A 20,326-nucleotide genomic window follows, 5' to 3' on the forward strand; every position below is an offset into this window, starting at 1 on the left:
GTGAGCTGCTCCTACCTACAGTGCTGCAGCTGAGAAAGCTCAGCCAAGCCCAGGGCCTTACTGAAATAATTGCTGTCCACACACATTTTCAGAGACAGTTAAACCACTAGTCATGTCCCTCCTGGTAAAATGGGTAGTTTAAATAGGTAAAGAGCTCCTTAGTCCTGCACACTGAAACATGTTTCTTGAATCCCTAACTTCTCACAGTTTTTCTGAAGCCTCTTCATTTTATCCATCTCTCTGAAATGAGGGCACCAGAAGTGGACACAGTGCCAAATAATGTATCACTTTTGCCCTTATTCACTCAGATGTCTGAAAGTCTTTGCTGTTCTTCCCCAGTCCTGAAATGGGCGTACACATTCAGTTGATTATTCAAGTCTTTCACAAAATTGTTTCTTCTCTGGATGGAAGGTCCTATCTTTTAAATGTGAGCTGTCATCCCTGTTTCTTCCTGATACCTTCAACTATAGTAGAATGAGTCTGCTTAATGATAATTTTTCTGCAGTTTCTAGCCTTTAATTTATATACATCTACATATGCATATCTGCATTTACATATACATCTATCTTTATCTGTATCTGCTTTCACTTCCTTCCTAAAACATATATATATATATATATATATATATATTTTTTTTTTTTTTTTTTTTTTTGAGCAGTGTAGCCTTCTCTGTTGACTACAGCTTCTGGAGACAATATCCTCTGGTGGCTCCTGATTATTTAAATTTTTTTCTGTTTCAATTCATTCTCCAAGCCAGCTGGGCTCATAACCATTGTCAGTGTTGAGAAATGATCACTTTAAAGTATCAAATATCTATATTGTTGTTCTGGGTTTCATGTTGTTTGCATAAGACTAGAGTAACTAAATCACTGTTGCTTGCGTCTAAGCAATCTCTCCAGTTCCCAGTTCTCTTTTATTCATAAGGAGGAGTGAAATTCCCCTGTTCAATGAATCAATTTTTGACTTAGAAAATTGCCCCTTAAAAATTCAAAGGCTCGTTCAGAATCACTGTACTGAGAACTGTTCTCATTGGGTTCAGATTGTCCCATATAGTCATCCATTACAGATAGGTACTTTGAAAGCTGCTTTGCTTGTTCCCTGTCTGAATTGATGATCTATCAGAGCCATCAAATAGTGCCCCTTGTGTTTATCTCTTATCATTTAAGATCATTGGCTCATTGGTGTGGAGAATGACATTTTGCAGAATACAGGATGCCTCTTTTCCCATTTCCTTTTTTTGCTGTTCTAGCATTTTTAGAGACGTTATAATACTCGATATTAATATTTCAATCATATGAGTCTTCCTGTAAATTTTCGATGCCACCAACAATTTTACGCTAAAATGATCAGTTTCAGCTTGCCTTCTTACCACAGTTCCTCAACTTGCCTTCTTACCACAGTTCCTGGCACAAAACTATGGACAATCTCTAAAGCAGTCATATACTCTAAAGCATGTATTTTTGCAAGATTTTCATTCCAGTTCTGCACAGTCAAAATACACTTGGAAAGAGGCCAGCACAAATGAGAATTTGCCCACATGTAACCTCCCAGCCTTCGGAGATTCATCCATCACAGCACTTACCACGAGTGATGCAGCAATGATCTCCTCCACCCACATCAACACCACAGATCTATATACTGATTTCCAGGCTGCTTTCGTGTGATGAGCCCTTAGTGGCACAGAGGGCTTTTGCTCAGCCTGCCTTTATGTGTGTTGGCTTTGCATGGTCCCTCAGATAACATCAAGCTGCCTTTTCATGCTAAAGACAGGGTCATTTAGAATCATCCAGATAATAGAAATAATGTCTGGTGTGAGCCAGAGTGATTAGAGTTGGCAGCAGCTCACTGGTGCAGTAAGAAACTAAAAGAATACTACTGATAGTCTTTGCTGAAATAAAACCAAGGGGATTAGAATGAACAGAAAACCTTGTTTTGGTTTGAGACTATGTTATCTGCTAGGAGCATTCTATATCAACATGTTCTAAAATAAATAAATGGCTCTTCACTAACAAGACATTGGGTAGAGATAAAGCATGTGTGGCACTCTATCAAATCCACAGGCAAATAGTCAAATTCCCTGGTCCATTTTTTGCTGCTCTTTGTTTGCTCTTTTCACGGCCTGGAAAGCCTGTTTCTCCAGGGACACATCCTGCACTTACAGTCATTTCAGTTCAGAAGATCCTGGAGCCACTCTGTTTCCTACTCACTTTCTGTGCTCCATGTTACTTTCTTTCTTTCTTTCTTTCTTTCTTTCTTTCTTTCTTTCTTTCTTTCTTTCTTTCTTTCTTTCTTTCTTTCTTTCTTTCTTTCTTTCCTTCCTTCCTTCCTTCCTTCCTTCCTTCCTTCCTTCCTTCCTTCCTTCCTTCCTTCCTTCCTTCCTTCCTTCCTTCTCTCTGTCTCTTTCCTTCTTTACTTCTTTCTTTCCTTCTTTCTTTCCCTCTTTCCTTCCTTCTTTCCTTCCTTCTTTCCTTCTTTCCTTCTTTCTCTCTCTCTTTCTTTCTCTCTCTCTCTCTCTCTCTCTCTCTCTCTTTCTCTCTTTCTCTCTTTCTTCTTCTTTTTCATTGTCGTTGTTAAATTTGAACAAGTAAAAAGAAACTCATCCCCCTAAATCAATGGCTGCCTTGGAAAGAACTGAAACAGAAGGAATATCACTCAAAGTCCCCTGAGCCCCTGTGAGCTGCAGTCTGGCTGTCAGCATCCTGGCAGATTTATGAGGATGGCCATGACCGGCTTGAAAGGGCAGCAGGGGGAGAAGAAGAGATCCCAACCCATTAGTAATTCCCTGCAGGAAAGTGACAGAGCTGATGACATGCGCGGAGGACACATTGCAGGAGATGGGCTGGGGGAGACATTCCCATGCAACAGCAATTTCAGGTTGCTTTAGGCTCTAAGATTGCTTTCCACTAATGATCTACTTCCAGGCCTCCCACCCTTTAGCTTGTGGTCTGTTTTGTCACAGTTTGGGCCAGATCTTTTACTTTTCCCCTTCTAGAAGAAGAAAATCCCATGGAGGTCAGTAACATTTGTCAATATAAGGGCTGCAAGTTGCAGATGAAGAGCCAAGCCCAGAGCCAGAGTGCTCAGAGCCTGCAGGAGGATCACGACGGATCCTCCTACAACGATGGAGGACTGAACCACTCTGAGATGCCAGAGCGGTCACCTCCACCACAGCGGGCATCCTGGCCTCAGGAAGAACTGTGAGAGTAAGGGTTGGGACAGATAAAGGAAATGCCAGCCTTTCTGAGGTGTCAAATATTTTCTTGCAGTGTTTTCAAAAGAGTTATTTGCTCTCTCTCTCTCTCTTCACACCCCCCCCCCCCCCCCCCCCCCCCCCCCCCTTGAGAATCATGGCTAGAAAACGAACTGAGAAGCATAGTGTTTCTTAAGGTAGGTTTGTATCTAATGTTTTTTTCAGTGTTTATTCAGATGTCTAATGGGATGACAATAATGAGGACTGTTTCCACTGACAATGTGGATAGAATTGGCTAGAATTGCCTGAATATATTGTCAGATTGTCAATGCAACTCTCACACTTGGAGCCGTTGTTTACATGAGCTGTTGCCTTAACTCCAAGGAAATGAGGATGTTTGGAAGTGATGTGACTGTAGGGAGAAGCATGAAATAAAAATGGACACAAGCTAGGGAAGACGACTGCAGGATGCTGTAAGTGAGGGAAAGAATTGCATTATGTTTGCTTTATAAATAACCAAAACTAGAAGAAAAAATTATTTTTGTGGGATACTAAGACCAGTTTTGCACATCTGTAATAATTAGACCAGCTTATCAAAAAGGAGTCCTTTCTTTCAAATGAGTCCCTGGACCTTTCAAATGAGTCCTTTTGATCAATACCGAATCATACTGTTTACTGTACCCCTATTTTTCTTTTGTGGTTAAACTCAATGCTTCTGCTTTGGTGATGTGACTCATTTTTACCATCCTAATTGAAATTCTTATCCACCATTATCCATTGAGAGAGACAAGCAACAGACTACCTGTCAATCTATAACAATCATGGGCTGAGAGTGCAGAGATGTAATCTTTGTAGACTCAGATGGTAACAAGCTCTAGGTAGAAGAGCCTGTAGCAAACCCAGTGAGAGGCAGAGACGTCTGTGGAGGGGTTTTCCTTTCTTTCTGTGTGAAGCTAGACCTGGTGCTCTTTTTGCTGACTGTGGTCTTGTGGTAAGGACCCTGTTGCTTGCTGCTGTACAAGCAGAGAACAAAAAAAACACCACCACCAACGAAACAACAACAAAAACGCATCTATGCATAGATAGTTCTGGTAAGGCAAACAGAACTCCTCCTGCACTGAAATGGTGGGAGGGAAAGGTGTCAGCTTCAAAAATGCCAGGCTATCTCCAAGTCTCCCCAGGGAATGGGAGCCTCTGCACACCCTGGGTACATCTGGGATGCCCAGATACCTTTCCTCTGCATTTGTGTCATTCAGATAGTTTGGCCTCTTTTGATATATCTTCACATATCACTGCTTTGCTATAAGGTTTGATCTTCTGGAGTCTCTGCCTTGTGGTTTTAATGAGAAGAGCAAAAAGAACTCCCAGGCCAAATCCTGCAGTCATTTTCAGAAGGGAAAACCAGGGTTATTCAGTTGGTTTTAGTGGAATTGCTTGGGGTTTGCACTTAGTGTTTGTAATTAGAGCAGGGCCTTTGTGATCTGGAGAGAACTAATTATTATCTGCTTGAGTACAATTGTCATTAGCGCACTTCTGGCTCCAAAGAGAAGTGCAGGGCTGTGTATGAGGAGGACACTCGGGTTCACAGATTCTGCTAGTCATGATTTCATTATGATTTTGTCTTTATAACACAATGGCAGAAGCCCTGGGTGAGTTGCACCAGCTGATGTTGTAAATCCAGATGCTGTGCCTGAGAGCATTGAGGATCCACTGCAGCTAGTTTTAAAACAACAGACTCACCAGGACAGTTCAGCCATGGTGCAGAGATATAAAATTCCCACCATTTCACCATGCATTGCTTGCAAATAAGTGTGAAGAGTGAAAGGAAGTGAGAGATTGGCCAAAAGCAAGGTGGGAAGGAGCAAGGGAGCCCTGAGGTCACACAGGACCCTGCCAACCCTAGTGAGGGGTGATGCTGGTGGGACAGGTCTCCACTCTGCTCTGAAGGCAGGTGGAAAACTTAGAAAAATATGGTGGGCATTTTCCCATGCAATTAATGAGTAACAGCACCAGAAATGCCTTACCCGTCCTTCTTCCCTGGAAAGAGAAAACCAGCCAGGTCCTGTGAGGCCACGTGTCATCCCTGTGTGATTGAGATGCAGCTTCCAGGCAGAGAGGTCTGAGAAGCTCTGCATGCTTTTTTTTTTTTTTTTTTTTCCTTAAGCCTGCAGGCAGCTCTGTTGACTGACGCTGCCTGAATGCTTTTCAGGAATGCTGACATATTTTCATGTTATCACTTTTCATGCAAGCTCTTCCCCAAGAGCCTGCTTCTCGTCTCTCAGCATCACATCGGGGGAGAAGGAAAGAGGCAAGCTGTCAAGGCACATCAGCAGTTGTCGTGTTTGTACTGGAAGGTATATGCATAATGAAGGATAATATTTCCTGACTGCAGAAGGTTGCTATATCCCAGCGTGAGATGCCTGCAAGTATATCTGGTACGGTTGTGACAAGAGGGGATTTGTCTTGGGATACACAGTCTTTTTGCATCTGGTCCCTTGTGCAAATCACAACAAGTTTGGCAGGGATTGAAAGTCTAGATCATCTGGTGACCCAAATGAATAGTTCCAGATGGACTGGGGCTCTCATCACAGTTGGTGCCCTTATTGACTGGAGGGCCAAAGCTGAATGAAAAGGCAGATTCACCATGGAGGTCTGAGTACCTCGCTCTGCTCAAGCCTTGAGGATGGAAAATTTTGATTTCTCAGCTTTATCAGTGTGCCATGCTGCACAAACAAAGGGCACTTCAAAACTCAGGTGAAAGACAATGGCATTTAAGTGAGACTGAAGGTCATTTCCACCCTGGTACCCTTCCTACCTTGCCAGTCCTTATTCAGCGCTATGCTTTGCAGGCTACCCAAGGGCTCTGAGAGCATCAGTCCTCCTAAGTGATACTTAAAGCTCTTCCCCATGCACGTCACCTGCAAGAAAAGACCATGCAGTCCTCTTCTACCTTCTGAGGAAGGCAGAGCCTGTGTCAGGAGGTCCTGGATATCTGTGTCTTGCCTTGGGTCAAGGGCCAGGAGAGAGAGGTTTTCCCTTTGAGAGGCTTATCAGGACACCTGAGTTGGAAATGAAACTTGGAAATGTTTGTCAGCATATCCAGAATTTCCCTGGCAAGACACAAAACAGCAGCCCCCTGCAGTAGCCTGGCATTCCTGAGCTGTTTTTTCCCCTCTGTTTCATCAATGCGCTTTGTTAACAGGTAGAAACCTGTCCTAAGGACCGGGCCCATTGGGAAGTCCCTAACAAATGTCTGCAGGGTCTGATCCCTTCTCCTGACATCCCCCCTCCCCTCTCCTTACTTGAGGAGAGGAGAGGTGCTGGGAGGGATGCGGGGCAGAAAGCTTCTGAAGTCAGACGTCCCAAATGCTGCAAAGAACTCTCGCAAGGCCTTGTTATAATCATTGCCTGTTTCCCCCATATGTCTGGCCATCCAAAAGGTTTAAGGAGTAACTGATCTGATAGCATGTATGTGCCATTGATTTGTTAAGCTGAATTTTTTTTTTTTTTTTTTTTTTTTTTTTTGTAAATCCTATTAACAATAGCGTTTGCAGAAGGAATGCAGATTAACCAGATCTAATTGTATATCATTTGCATGAAGAATGAATTAAAAAGCAGCTTTGCAACACATTGACTCAGGATGTTATTGAGCCATTGAAGTCTTATGGCTGTGAGGGTTGGAGCTATTTAATTAGTGGGGGTGGGGTGTGTGGCTGGAGAGAAAATAGCGGAAAAGAGGTGTTTTAATCAACGAAGCAGAGAAATCACAACTGTTAGAAGATGTGAGATTATTCCTTTCAGGCAAATAACCCAACCAAACAAATCAAAGTCCAACTGTATGAGAACTTTGCTGAATGAAAACCTGGTGTTTGAATTGAAGTGAGACAATCGTTTGGGAGAGTTCAATGCCTGTGTTTTCCCAGGACCAGAGCTGTGGAGCCCTGCTCAGGGCCTACCTTCAACCAGCGGCTCTGGGGGAATTTGGTTCTCTTCCTTCATGCATCCTGGACATCAGAGGGATGCTCCTGTTGTCTCCTCTGGGTCCTCAACCCAGCCATGTAGCTGGGGTTAGGGTGCAAAGGTGTTCATAGAAACAAACTTGCCAGTGGGTCTGTGGGACTGGAGCATGTGGGGCTCAGCATGGGGCTCACAAACAATTGCATGGCAGAACAACATGGGAGCTTGCTCTGGGAGAACTGGTGGCAGAAGCTTTAGAGTAAAAGGGATGAGATCCTTTACTGCTGTCCTTAGCTGGCCCCAAGGTTAGCAGGGTGATGAAAGCAAGTTATTTTCCCTCTCTAGACTATTGCAGTTTCAGCTGTAGAAGACAGACTCTGCAAGCCAGGCAGAGCAGAGGCCCTCTGCATGATGCCAAGCAAGACTCAAATCTGAAACGCTTTGTAAACAGCTCTGCATTTCATCCCAGTATTGCCTGAACCACATCAGTGAATAGCACAGGCTCTGGGCACCCGCTACCTGTGGCACAGGGGGAGATCTGAGGTCAGATAACAGTGACGGTGACAGAATCATCTGCCTTCTCTTCCTTCAACAGACACTACAGAAAACTCTTTTTATGCTTGTGTCTCAATTTCTTTACCTGGCATATGATGGGTAAAAGGTGCCACATCTCTGCGCTTTATTTACCAAGTTAGTTTAAGTAATAATAAAAGTAACAGCAGCAACTGCACATAGTTAGGCAGAGTGTAGAACTCTTTAATGTCACAAAGCTTTAGGTAAAGTGACTGAATTCCAATTCTGGGGAAAAACAGATATTCTGTTAATAATGGTGGGTTAGTTAGTCCCCTGACATATACTTGTGGTATAAGCTAAATTAATTGTGTGTCCACATACTAGAGCAGAACTGTTTTTCTAGAATATATTCCTGAACCCAGCATCTAATTGCGCTTTTGTAAGGCAAGATTTAAAAAAAAATTTTTTTAAAGGTAGCTCTCATCTGAAACATATCTAGAAGGCTGTGCTCTGGGATGTCAAACTGTCTTGTCATATTTAACTAAAAGGAATAATTTGCTGGAAGACACTGATGTATGTCAGTCCAAGTCCTCGAACATGAAATACTGAAACTGAAGAAGAAACATGATAAGTGGACCACATACATATTGTGGGTGGGCTGCAAACCTTTATTACAGTGCCACTATTCAAAGGGATCACAACATTTGAAATCAAACTGAAAGAGCAGAGTTGGATTTAGGGCTGTCCTGCCTGGGGAGACAATTAGTCAAATTCCATAAAACTGACACTGGTATAAATACTACTGGAAACTATTGTAGATGAAGACTTTTTTTTTTTTTTTTTTTTTTTTTTTTAATTCACGGCTGTATTAATTGTGTAAATCTAAATTACATCATAACTGGCCAATCTGCAATTCAGCTACCATAGGAAATAATATTTAAGGCAATAATAAAGTGACACAGAAGGAAAACTTCATAGAAAAAAACTTGTAGATCTACAGAAATGGACCAACGAGCAATCCATTTTGGCAATTACAAAGTTATGTTGAATAACTTTAGTACTGAAACTTATCTTCAAGAAGGTATTCTTTCCTCTTTGTGTCAGACTGTGAGCTGTGAACCAAACAATGCTTTTTTAACAGTGAACGTTAGAGGAGAGAAGCTGCATGAATGTGGGTGATTTGTAGCATGGCCTTTATTGCTGACAAGGGATGGATTTGAAAGCACTTAACCTGCACTATTTCATGGAGGCCTACAGGCTGGAATCAAGCAGGGAGGGAAAAGCTTACATGTAAGGACAGTATTTCTCCTTTCTGAACTAGGCAGCTCTCTTAAATCTTGCAGCTTTTTTTTGACAGCACATGGTAATAGCTGCTTCTCAATCTTACCTTTGTTAGTAGCTTGCGTCCAGCTGGCTTGCACTGACAAGTTCCTCAGTCACTCTTGGGGAGGAGCTTTGGATTCCCAACCAAGAAATCAGGGAACTGTGGGGGAACAGGGCTGGAAGGACCCCAAGGAGTCATAGAGCACAAATCCCTGCCCTGGGTATGGTCCAAAGGAAAGTCAGTCTAGGTAGATGGTGACCTCTCTTGTTTGAAAAACATGTAGTGCAGGACATTATAAACCTGTCCAAGTAGCCTGGCATACATCTATCACTGATTTTTCCCCTAAACATTAAGAGCAAAGTGCAAATGGAGTCAGCTTCTTCTGGTTCTGCCCCACTAGGGTTGTAGAACAACAGATTGCTACCTGCCGTAAACAGCCCTCTGCACATCAGAAGACGGTGATCTGGACAAAACAGGCTCAATTCTTTTGATAATCAGTAGGCTGTGTTTGTTAAACCTTTTATCTTCCTACCTCTAATTCATCTGGATTCCCTCCAGTTTGCCCCCACTTTCATTCTTCTGGCTGTGGCCTCCAGTAGGTGTGCCAAGCAGTAGGTGACAATTATCAGCCATGTCCCCCACTTGAGACCTGTCCTTGTTGTGCTGCCACCCTCTTCTCAGCCACTGCTTGGCTTGTGGGCAGCTGGCTTGCCCCAGCTCTCTGCCCCAGTACTGCAGCTGGGCATGCTGCAGCAACTCTTGCCCCTCAGGCGCAGTGGATGGAGCCAGCTGGTTCCTCCTCATCTGTCTCATCTTTTCTTTGCAATTCTAATTTCGGTCCTGTTAGACGTTCCAGGGTACCTTCCAGATCTGTTTTTATTTTATTTTAATATCTGATTATTTTATTTTTATTTTTTGTTGTGTTCCATATCTTGCCATTAAAGGAATTAATGGCATACCAGAACAACCCCTTGAAAAGTAGCCTTCTTTTCTCCCTTGGTGTTTCCTCTTAATTTGACAAGGACTGTTGACAATCATTTTTCTGAGCTGTGAAGAAATGGGGGAAGTCAGGCTACTGATTCTGGAGAGAAGCATTGCTTCCAGCTGCTCACAGTAGTGCAAGCATAAACAGCCAGGCAGGACAGGCAGACATGTATGATAAATACCCACCTCTTTCCCCCTGCAAACATCTTGGGGCATCCTTAGTGACATGTGCATGCAATCCAAAGCAAAGGACACAGTTCCTCTCTTATGGTAAACTAAACAAGAAATCTTAAATGCAGGCACTAGACACTCACCCTGATCATCAGAAAGGAGTAAAATCCTTTGCTATGCAAACTACAGAGCTAAATTAAGGGTTTACATTTAAATTATATATAATTTCAGTGCAATCCTTAAAGAAAACCTAGTCTAGTGCAAGAATAAATGGTGAATTTCAGTGCCAGTTGTTGTTTGTCTGCACCACTACCAGAAAAATTTCAGTGTTGATTTGCCTTAAATCTGAATGAAGCTTTGGCACTGCGGTTACTCAGGACACCTCCAGAGAAGATTATTCTTATGTATATATTAAGTATCTTCCACGCTACATGGATAACCTAACGCAGACATATATAACATAAAACACAACTATATGTGTAAGTTTTACGTTTTCTCTTGGGATAATATGCTAAGAATGCCATGGAATCCATTACATCCTCTTTAATATTTGTAGTTGGTTTTGAACCATTTTTCTGTTTGTTTGCTTATATCCTGCCTTGTAGGAAAACATCCGTTATTTCTTAAATTTAGCCTTCCCTGCTAAAGAGGTGTATATTTTGCTAAAAGGCTGTGACTACCCTATCCTTCCTGCTACATGCACTATACGATACTTCATAAACAGAAAAACATCTAAATTGAGACATGAGCAAATGAAAATATATAAACTAAGAAATTTTCAACATTTATTCCATTGCAAAACAATACAGAAAATGTATCACACCTTCAACATTGTAGGAAATTGTTTTAGATGTGAGATGCTATTAACAAATGCTCCTTTCACTTGGTCATGACAGAAACAGACAAACGAGGCTGAAATACGCAGTTAATTAAAGCAAAGGGAAATGCAGAGAAATGATTCAAGCAAACCTGAGAGGCTCCTGTACAGGACAGGCTCTTAATTCTTGGGTCATGCTTTGTACACATCAATTGAGTCTGCCTCAGCTATAACAAAAAATCCATACACCCATGTTATTTTTCATTTAGAGCTTATAATAGCAATAACGACCTTGGTATGGGACATTTTCTGGGGCTTAATGACAAACTGGGGTTAATGGTCCTTGACTGCACCTTGAGCCATCAGCTTCTATCCCCTGGTTATTAATCCCCAGGGGGAAGGTGGCACTTCCACAGGGAAACTTAGATATTATTTTAATCAATACAGGTTTACATTTACTGACAGCTGAATGTGTTACTCATAAATTCTGCTTTTACCATGTAAATAATTTTAAATATTAAGTAACAATGTTCTGAAAGATATTACGTGTCCACCTAAAGGCGCAGTGGTCTCCATTACACTTGATTTCCATTTTTTAGTATACTTTTCTTTCTCTCCTATGTAAACAAAAGAAACAGTGCTGTAAAACCTCATGTGCAGAGTTTATTCAAAGTCTGACCTCAAACACCAAGCTAGACCTGCACTGCTCTGCCATTCTGTCTCTCCTTGACACTGCTATACCTATGTATTGCAGCATATTTGATTTGCTACATGCAACTTTCTCCTTCTGAGAACTCTGTACTATTCGGTAATCAGGACTGAGCATCCCTGAAGGAGAGTAGTGGACAACATTTATTCTTTTTCTGGAATTTCTTCCGTCTGCCACTGCATTTATTTTTTGATGAAAAAAAAAAAAAAAGAAAAAAAAAAAAGAAAGCCATCTCAAGGTTTTAAATTTGTAATGGTTAATAAAACACCCTTTCACTGTTTTTTTTTCTGACATAGGAAAAAGTGAAGACCACTCTTTGCTATCTTTTATGGAAAAATATGACAAAATTTTTGCAGGTTGCAAAGAGTGCTGTGTCGAGAGGTCACTGGTGCTGGTGCAGGGTGAACGTTACAGCGCTGAGCTTTATACTCCTTGTCTTATTGCAGGTGTGATAGTGGTGACAGGAAAACAGGGGTCACCAGATTCACAGCTGACCTCAGCAAAGCACTTCAGCATGGCTCCACTATCTGCCTGTGCTTTATTCATCCTGATCCCATAGCATCTGTAGCACTGGGAAGGTTGTGCTGGGGCGTTGCTGCCGATGGGGAGCAGTCAGGCACACCTCCTGTGGCCTGCAAGATGCAAATGCCACAAAAGCAACAAATGCAGTGGAGGTGTCCACATCATGGTCACATGAAGAGTCTGACTTCCTAAAACCTGTGAAGGTCCCCAGGTCTGGCTCCCTTTTACTTACAATGCCAAATTCTTGCCTGGTTTCAGTCAGCAGCTAAGATTTTTATGAGTTGAGAATGTAGTCCATTGCACCTGATTTAGATATGATATTATGACTTTGAATTCCCATAAAACATGTGTGTCTGCTCCAAACTGCTTGTTGAGATAGCATAAGCAGATTAAGAGAAAAAGCAGTTTGTAGACCACTTTTTGTACAAAAATTATGACTCAAATATTGATCATTAGGTAGAGCTGTCTTTTTATTGCCTTTGTGTATGTTCAGTGATAAAAACTTGAGATTTGCTGAAAAATGGCTTCATTTTCCAGACTCACTTGCCATCATGCCATCATGCAGTTACTCAGATTTTCTAGTGAACACATTACATGGGACATGCAACCCCTGCCTTGTTACTGACACACAAATGACAGAAAACAACTTCCTTTTTTTTGAGATCCATGTGTCAGCATCCGTCAAATTCTCAAATACTTTTAATTTTCAATTAGTGGTGATTTTTCAATTAGTCAGTGATTTTAGTGCAGGCAGAGTTCAGGGTTTCTCCAGCCTTGACCTGCAGGTTCTCTCTGAGCCCATTTGCTCCAACATGGCCCTTGCAGGCATGAAGCTGGCTCAGTGTAACCATGACAAGATTTACCCCATGTGTCTTATGAAATAGCCAAATGTGGTAACCCAGGAAAGCAGGAGGTGGGAATTTTGCCAGCAGAAAAACAGAAACTGAGGGGAACACATCAGGAACAGTGAGGAGACCTCTAACAGGAGAGCATCCCATCAGATCCACCCATGTTTCCTGGCTCTGGAGCAACTGCAAGCAAGGCTGAGCCTCTGGGCATCCCCACACTCCATCCTGGGTGTCTCCTTGGTGCCAGGATGGCTTCAGGGCGACCCTCAGCCCACTGCCAGGTGTGTGTTCACCCCTGAGCCACTCACCTGGGTGGTGATGGCACGAGGCACACCAAGATCAGTATAACCAGCACAGCCTCTCTGGGGAAAAGCAGCTTGAAATGCTCTGCCAGAACGTGCAGCCTGGCAGCTGCAAATTTCTAAAGTGGGCCATGGGTGCATATCATTGCACTGATGTTCACAGACAACATCTTGTAAAGTTAAAACCTTAATCCTGGCTTTATCTCAGCAAAGGGTCTCTAAAATGCATATTGGGTGTTGGCAGGCTTCTTCGCCATGAATGTTACAGAGTTTTAACAACATCAGCTTTCATAGCCATAGCGAGAGGGAAGTGACGACTGTGACCTTGAGGCAGCAATCACCTTGCGAGCACATAGTGCCATTTGTCACCGAGTGCCTTCCTTCATTAGGAGATCCGAGGCTGCTGCACAGCGATAGGTGTTCGCAGCACTGACACTGCAAAGCTGTAATCCCTTACTGGGACACTGTGATCGTATCACAGGGCAAATGATTGCCACCATACACTCTCCATATTGGTGCATCTTGACATCTTCTATTGAGGAAATTATCTATTTAATATTTTTGATAGTTTTCATCTTTAATACCCACTATTACCTTTTGTTGGTATCTATCCATCTGTTTTCCTAAGCATTCACATTTTCTCTTTCATTATGTGTGTCAACAGTCTCCTTTCTAAAGGAGAGAGGTGAGAGTTGCTGAGCTGCTTTTTGCTTCCTTTTTAAAGTTATTATTATTATTATTATTATTTATTTATTTATTTATTTATTATCAAATTAATATCTGCAGAAGAGACAGGCAAAAGGCAGATTCTCATTTGCTGTATAAATAAATGTGGTTGCCAGATTCTGCCTGCCGCTGCCTTCAAGTAGTTTACACAAACAAAACCTGCTAATTTCTCTAGTGGTCAATGAATATGCAACCCTGTGAAATGCTTTTTAATAGCTCTGTATCAGGGGCAGATGAAATGTTGAATTTTCCATGTCAGATTCTGGCCTCAGTTTTGGCAAGGTGAATTCAAGGCAAGCAGGCTGACATCCGTCGTGTCTGTCCAGAATTATAGCAATTCAACTTACAGCAGGCCAAAAGCAATTTAATTTATTTCTTTTCTGAACCCTAACAAATGCTTCCTAAGTTTTATACAGCCATTCTGGAGACAGCCTTACTGCAAACCTGTGACCTTTATAAAAGCTAGCCTATATATTATTTCCCTTTGTTTTATAGATACTAGACTCCCATTATTTTATTTATTCATCACCATCACGCAGATTGTTCATCTGCATCCATCTCTGTGGCAGCAGCAACCTTGACACCCATGACAGCCAGAGGCCAAGGACTTCCTAGGATTATATATATGAGTCCCTGTGGTGATGAACCAAAGATGAATGTGCATTGGGCATTGTGAGGATGCACTCAGCACCTGGCAGTATGTGGTGCAGGGTGAGAGTGCATTTTGGAATCAGGATCGACACCTTGATTCTGGCAACACCGGAGTCTCATGCAGAGGGGCTGGGAGAGGGGGTAAAAAACATTTCAACTTTTTTTTCTGTTCTTTACATCTAAGTCTGGGATGTTGAACTGTATTAACACAGAGCTGGAGAGCATGTGGCACATGCTTTGAAATAACACTACTAATTATCACTTTTAATTTACAGCTGCTGGCAGCATTTGTTTATTCTTGTTCAAGAGTTTCTGCTAACACCTCACCTATGCAGAAGCCTCCTTTGCAGAAAAATAAGCCTTTTCAGAGACATTTGAAAGGGATCCGATGGAAACTATGCACCCTGATCCCTTGGGTAGCTTTGCAAACCCTGCCCCTCGATGTCTGCTGGTGTCTGCAGCCACAGAGCTGATCAGCTACTACTACAATCTGCATTCAAAGGGCAGCACCCACGGCACAAAACATGATTTAGATGCCACTGAAATGCTCCACCATGTGACCCATGTGCCTGATGCTGTCCTGCACTCACCAAAGGCTGTGCCCAAGCCCCCCCCATGGCAGTGATGGATGCACTGGGGGAGCAGGGGGCTGCACTCCCCTCCCCACCTCTGCCAGCCAGCTGCACCCTGACTCAGCTCCACGTAACACGGGGTTGTCCCAGCCCTAGGGGCTCCCCTCCATCCTACATGGCCTTGGCAGACCTATTTGCAAGGCTGCCCAGGTTGAGCTGCAGATGCTGTGTGCGTGGCGCTGCCAAAGCTATCAAAGTCCTTGCCCAGCCCTCTGTCCTCAGCAAACCACAGCCCGCCTGCAATGCAATATCCATTACAATATTACCACTGGGCACACTCACAACAAGACTGAGTTTAATAGCTCCAGTCATTTGTCTTTCACAGCAAGCTGCACATCCGAAACAGGGTGATTAGAGCAGGGCCGAGCGTAACCGAGGGCCAGGGAACGGTTGCCTTATTTCAGAGGACGCCCACATAAAAGGCAGCTTTTACAATGCAACTACAGTAACATTTGCATGGCCGTGCTTAATCTGACAGTTATTTATTGCGCTGGGTTAGATAAAAACCTCCATGCAGAACGGAATCAAGGCCTGAACTCAGTATGTGCCAAAATGCACAGATGGCCCTTTTCTCAGACAAATGGGCTTGAGGAGAACAAGTGAAACCTTGAGAGATGTGCAGGAATCCAGAGCCCCTACCTGCCCTCTGGGCCGGGCACCTGCAGGCTTGCTGCCCAGAGACACAAGTGTCTTTCTGTGGTAGATGTGGAGGGGAGAGCTTGGATGAGTAGACAGGATGAGGTGCTGTAAAGGTGTCCGAAAGAAGACTGGGAGTTGCCCAGTCTGCAGCAGCAGGATGAGCCTGAGAGCCCTCAGAAAGAACTGTAGTGTCATAGCTGAATTTGAATTCAATTAATCTGTACTTTTTTATTTTTTTTTAATTAAAGAAATTTCCCTGTGATCATTTTGAAAGCAGACATTTGAATTTTCATGTGGAAACAATGCTTTCCTTTAAGAGTTTCCATGACACTCAACGGGTTCTTCTCCAATGTCCATAGCCTAAAGAAAGCTTTGTTTGTTTTCCTTAGTTTTCTCGGAAGATGGAAACTTTTAATTTTTGCATAGCCCAAAACAATTATTTTTGAGCTGGTGTCCCAGTTAGGTGGTTGTTGAGGCTGAGATGGATCTGAGGAAGTTAAATTTGTCTAAAAAAAAAAAGTCACAGGCAAAAGGACCTGAAGCTGTGAAATGGAGGCAATGGATGTGAAAGGTGTGACAATGTGAAAAGTACAGGACAACCAGCAGGTAGAATTAGCCATGAACATTTGTCTCTTCCTTCTCTACAGGAAACTGCACGCACAAACTAATATTTGTCAAGCCCGAATGCTGATGTTAAATGGCATACCAGATGTTCCTGGCAGCCCACAAGCACTCCTCAGCCCATGCTGCGAATACAACAGGCGGTTCTCCTTACTCAAAGTCCCAGGCAATGATACCTGATTGATATGTTGACAGGTCTTGTTGCCTTTCTTTCACAGAGAGAACGTTCTTGTCCCATTCATGTCCCATTCCAACGTGTTACTCACGGACACATCTGATGATTCGCTCTGCTGATCTCATGCACTGAACACAAGTGAATCTAGTGTTTAAACTCAGAGAATAAGCTTTCCACACAGACAACTGAGCTTTACATAAAACATAGTTATTCTGCCAGTATCTGACATCAAATAAACTATTTATTTATTTATTTATTTATTTATTTATTTATTTATTTGAGTTTTGGGTCAAAAACATCTGAAACAGAAGCTTTACGTTGATGTTTGCCAAACCACTATTAGCAAGCCCATGTTTGCCCCAGAGCTTCCTGGGTCTACAGGATCACACGATCACACATACAATATTTTAAGTTATGCAAGTTTAAGTTATTTCAAGTTATGCAAGTGCATAGCATGCAAGAAAATACCATGAAAGACTGAGGGTCTATAAGCTGTATTTCCACAGCAGAGTTTCTTTTTATTCAGAACAATAATAAAAGCCTCCCTGATTCAGCATGTTATTGCTCAAACACATAGTGTACTTCTCTTGTTAGATGGAGCAAACCACATACAGTGTCATGTCAAACCCACAGGAGAATAGTATGGTTGTCCTAGATTTATCTTGGTATTACTGCCTGAGCATTAAATGTACAGGGAAGGACAAGGCTTATATAACTTTATATTGCAACATATAGTAATGCTGTAGACTTCATACTGTATAATTAAAAAAGCCATCTGCCAAGCTCCAGTTAGCCCAAAAGGGGGAAGAAAAGAAAGAAAAAATGTTCAGCCTATTGTATTTTCAAAGACTTTACCCTTTCAAAACTGAATGTCATGAGCAGGGAATGTTTCCAGCGATCAATACTTGGATGGGAGGAAGCTTTCCAGCACTGCTGAGTTGCTTCCACAGCAGCTGTGATCAAGATGGTTTACAGGGTTTGTTGTTTTTTTACTTTTTTTATGTTATTTTATGTTATTTTATTATTTTATTTTATTTTATTTTATTTTATTTTATTTTATTTTATTTTATTTTATTTTATTTATTTATTTATTTTGATTTCCTTGCTCTGTGATATTCACTGATTTAAATATTAATCTGGATCTGATGTTCATCTTGTCTTTGCAATACATTTCACAGAATGGATTATTCTCCTGATAAAATAAACAGTGCAAGAGAATGCAGAAGGGGATATCCTGAATAATTGTTTTACTTATAGTTGACAAAAAATGTGAGGATGATAAAGTGCTCTCCTGGGAATGACTGTCAGGTCGCTCATACCCAAAGGACCATTTGGCTACCCGCTCAGTTCAGAAAAGGGGTACAGCTGGTGGGTGGATAGAGGATGGCCTGGGGTGCTGGGCCCCTGAGGCTGCTCAGCAGGGATGGGAACTCACTGATGTGTGTCCAGTACAAGGCTTAAAGGCAGCTGAAGCATCAGGGGCAACTCTGGCCAAGCCTCTGAGAGCCTCTGGAGGCTTCCAAGGCCTGGGGCACAAGCTGGCCACCCCAAACAATGTCTGGCATCCCTATGTGGCCACTGGTGGCACAGCCACCACTATGTGGTATGTTTGGGCCCACAGCTGATGCATTGCCCAGACGAGCTCCTGAACCTTGGAGGTAAGTACCGTGGGTACCAAACGCCCTCATCGTCAAGTCTTCTGCAAGGACACAAAGTGGCTTCCTGTTAGCTCCTCTTGATCTGGCGGTAGTGCTGTTGTTCTGATTAGATTTCCACTCCGACGCTCTGTTTGTGTTGAGTACAAACAGTGGCACATGATGTGTGGTCCAAGGAGATCTGAGCAAAGGAGCACTGAACCAAATCTGGGATGGATTAAGGCCTGTTATGGGATGTACATTGATGTTACATTTGTGTTGCAGTGCTGTAACACTTGAATCATGATGTCGTGATATGCAAGATAAAGGCTGGGGGGCCCCTTTATAGTAAGATCTTTATGGCTCTGGCACTGCACAGTGCAAAGCTGCAGAGATGAGAGGGAACTGGGAGCGGGAAAGAAAAGCTATTAAATGAAAGCCCCTAGAATGGTGTTTAACATGAAAGACTCATCAGATTGTGTCACGTAGTTGTAAAGGAATTAGAAATGGGCTTGAACCACAGCTCCAAATCCCAAATATCTTCACTCTGAGAGCCATGCAAAGCCAGGTTTCTTGCTTGAACACTGTTCTGCCAGGACACTTCCCTCCTCCTCTGTTTTGGATGCGTGGAAAGCCTGCACTCTCCAAACAGCAGTGAGGGAATCAGCATGCAGGGCTGCAAGTTGTCCTTCGGGGCTGACAGTAGGTCTGCTGAGGGAGCAGACTGTGACCACAAGGGCACGCAGAGGATGGTTTCCCGTGCCACCAGGAGCATGGATGCAGTGTGATGTATCTCCCTGTGCCATCCAGGAGGACATGGGCTCTGCCCAACATGTCCCAGTCACTAACAGCAGCTGCATGTGTGGCACTGCACCTACATTGGTCCAAACTAGGTGTAAAAAACATGCAGTTAACCTGGGTCCCAAAGTCCAAACATGCAAGCATAATCATTTGCCAAAATTCAACAAATTGTGTTTCTGAATTTTTGTTTTAGGAAAAAAACTACAAATGAGACAGAATTTGGAAAGTTTACTGTACTGGACTGTGATTATTGTTGCTCTCAATTTCTAGCAGAGGTTATTTTCCTTGGTTTTACTCTGCCACCTACATGTATGCCCATGGTGGGACTGAAATTGTGTGGGGTTAGTGGTGTAAAATGACTGTACCGCAGTACCTGTGGCTGCACTGCAGCACTGCAGATTAGCACAGGAGCAGCAGCACTGTAGTCACTGGTGAGCCCTGCTCAACACACGTTTGCTTTAAAGCAAAAGGGCAAAGTCCAGAAGACTTTTGTGCATCCCTGGGCCAACTGCTGATAACCAATCCAACAACGCTATTATTTGTATTTGGGCAGCACTTACAGGCCAAGTCAGGGGTCAGGTCAAAGTGTGCTAATCAAGACACAGTTATGGAACAAAGACAGCCCTTCCTTTCAACAGTTTGCACTCTAGAGGCTGTGTCCTGGGAGAGCAGGAGTAACTCCCAAACCCACTGACACCAGCAAAGTGGTGCCTATTTGCTGTGGCTGAAGGTCTGGCTGCTGGAAATGAGACACCTCAGGAAGATGTAAAGCACCCAGCCAGGCACCAAGAGGCAGAGGTGGGCTGAGAGGATGAGGCAGCAGCACAGGGAGCAGTGCCTGGCCAATGCTGAGCGGTGCTAAACGGGCCAGGGCTTTTCCTGACCCCATGAAATGCTCCAATCTCATGTTCAGGCACTTCCAGGACCTGCCCTCTTCTGGGGAGGCCCAGCAGGGATCTTCTCATCCTCCACTTTACGTACTCTAGAGCTGTCATCTGTGCCAGCTTGAAGTGTTTAAGTGCAACACACACAAAATGCTACCAGACCCAAGAGCTCTTTGAGTTTTGTAATGTTTGCTGCCCCTTTGAACACGTGTAAATATCTATGTCA

This window comes from Aythya fuligula, chromosome 3 (assembly GCF_009819795.1).
Source record: "Aythya fuligula isolate bAytFul2 chromosome 3, bAytFul2.pri, whole genome shotgun sequence".
NCBI lineage: Eukaryota > Metazoa > Chordata > Aves > Anseriformes > Anatidae > Aythya > Aythya fuligula.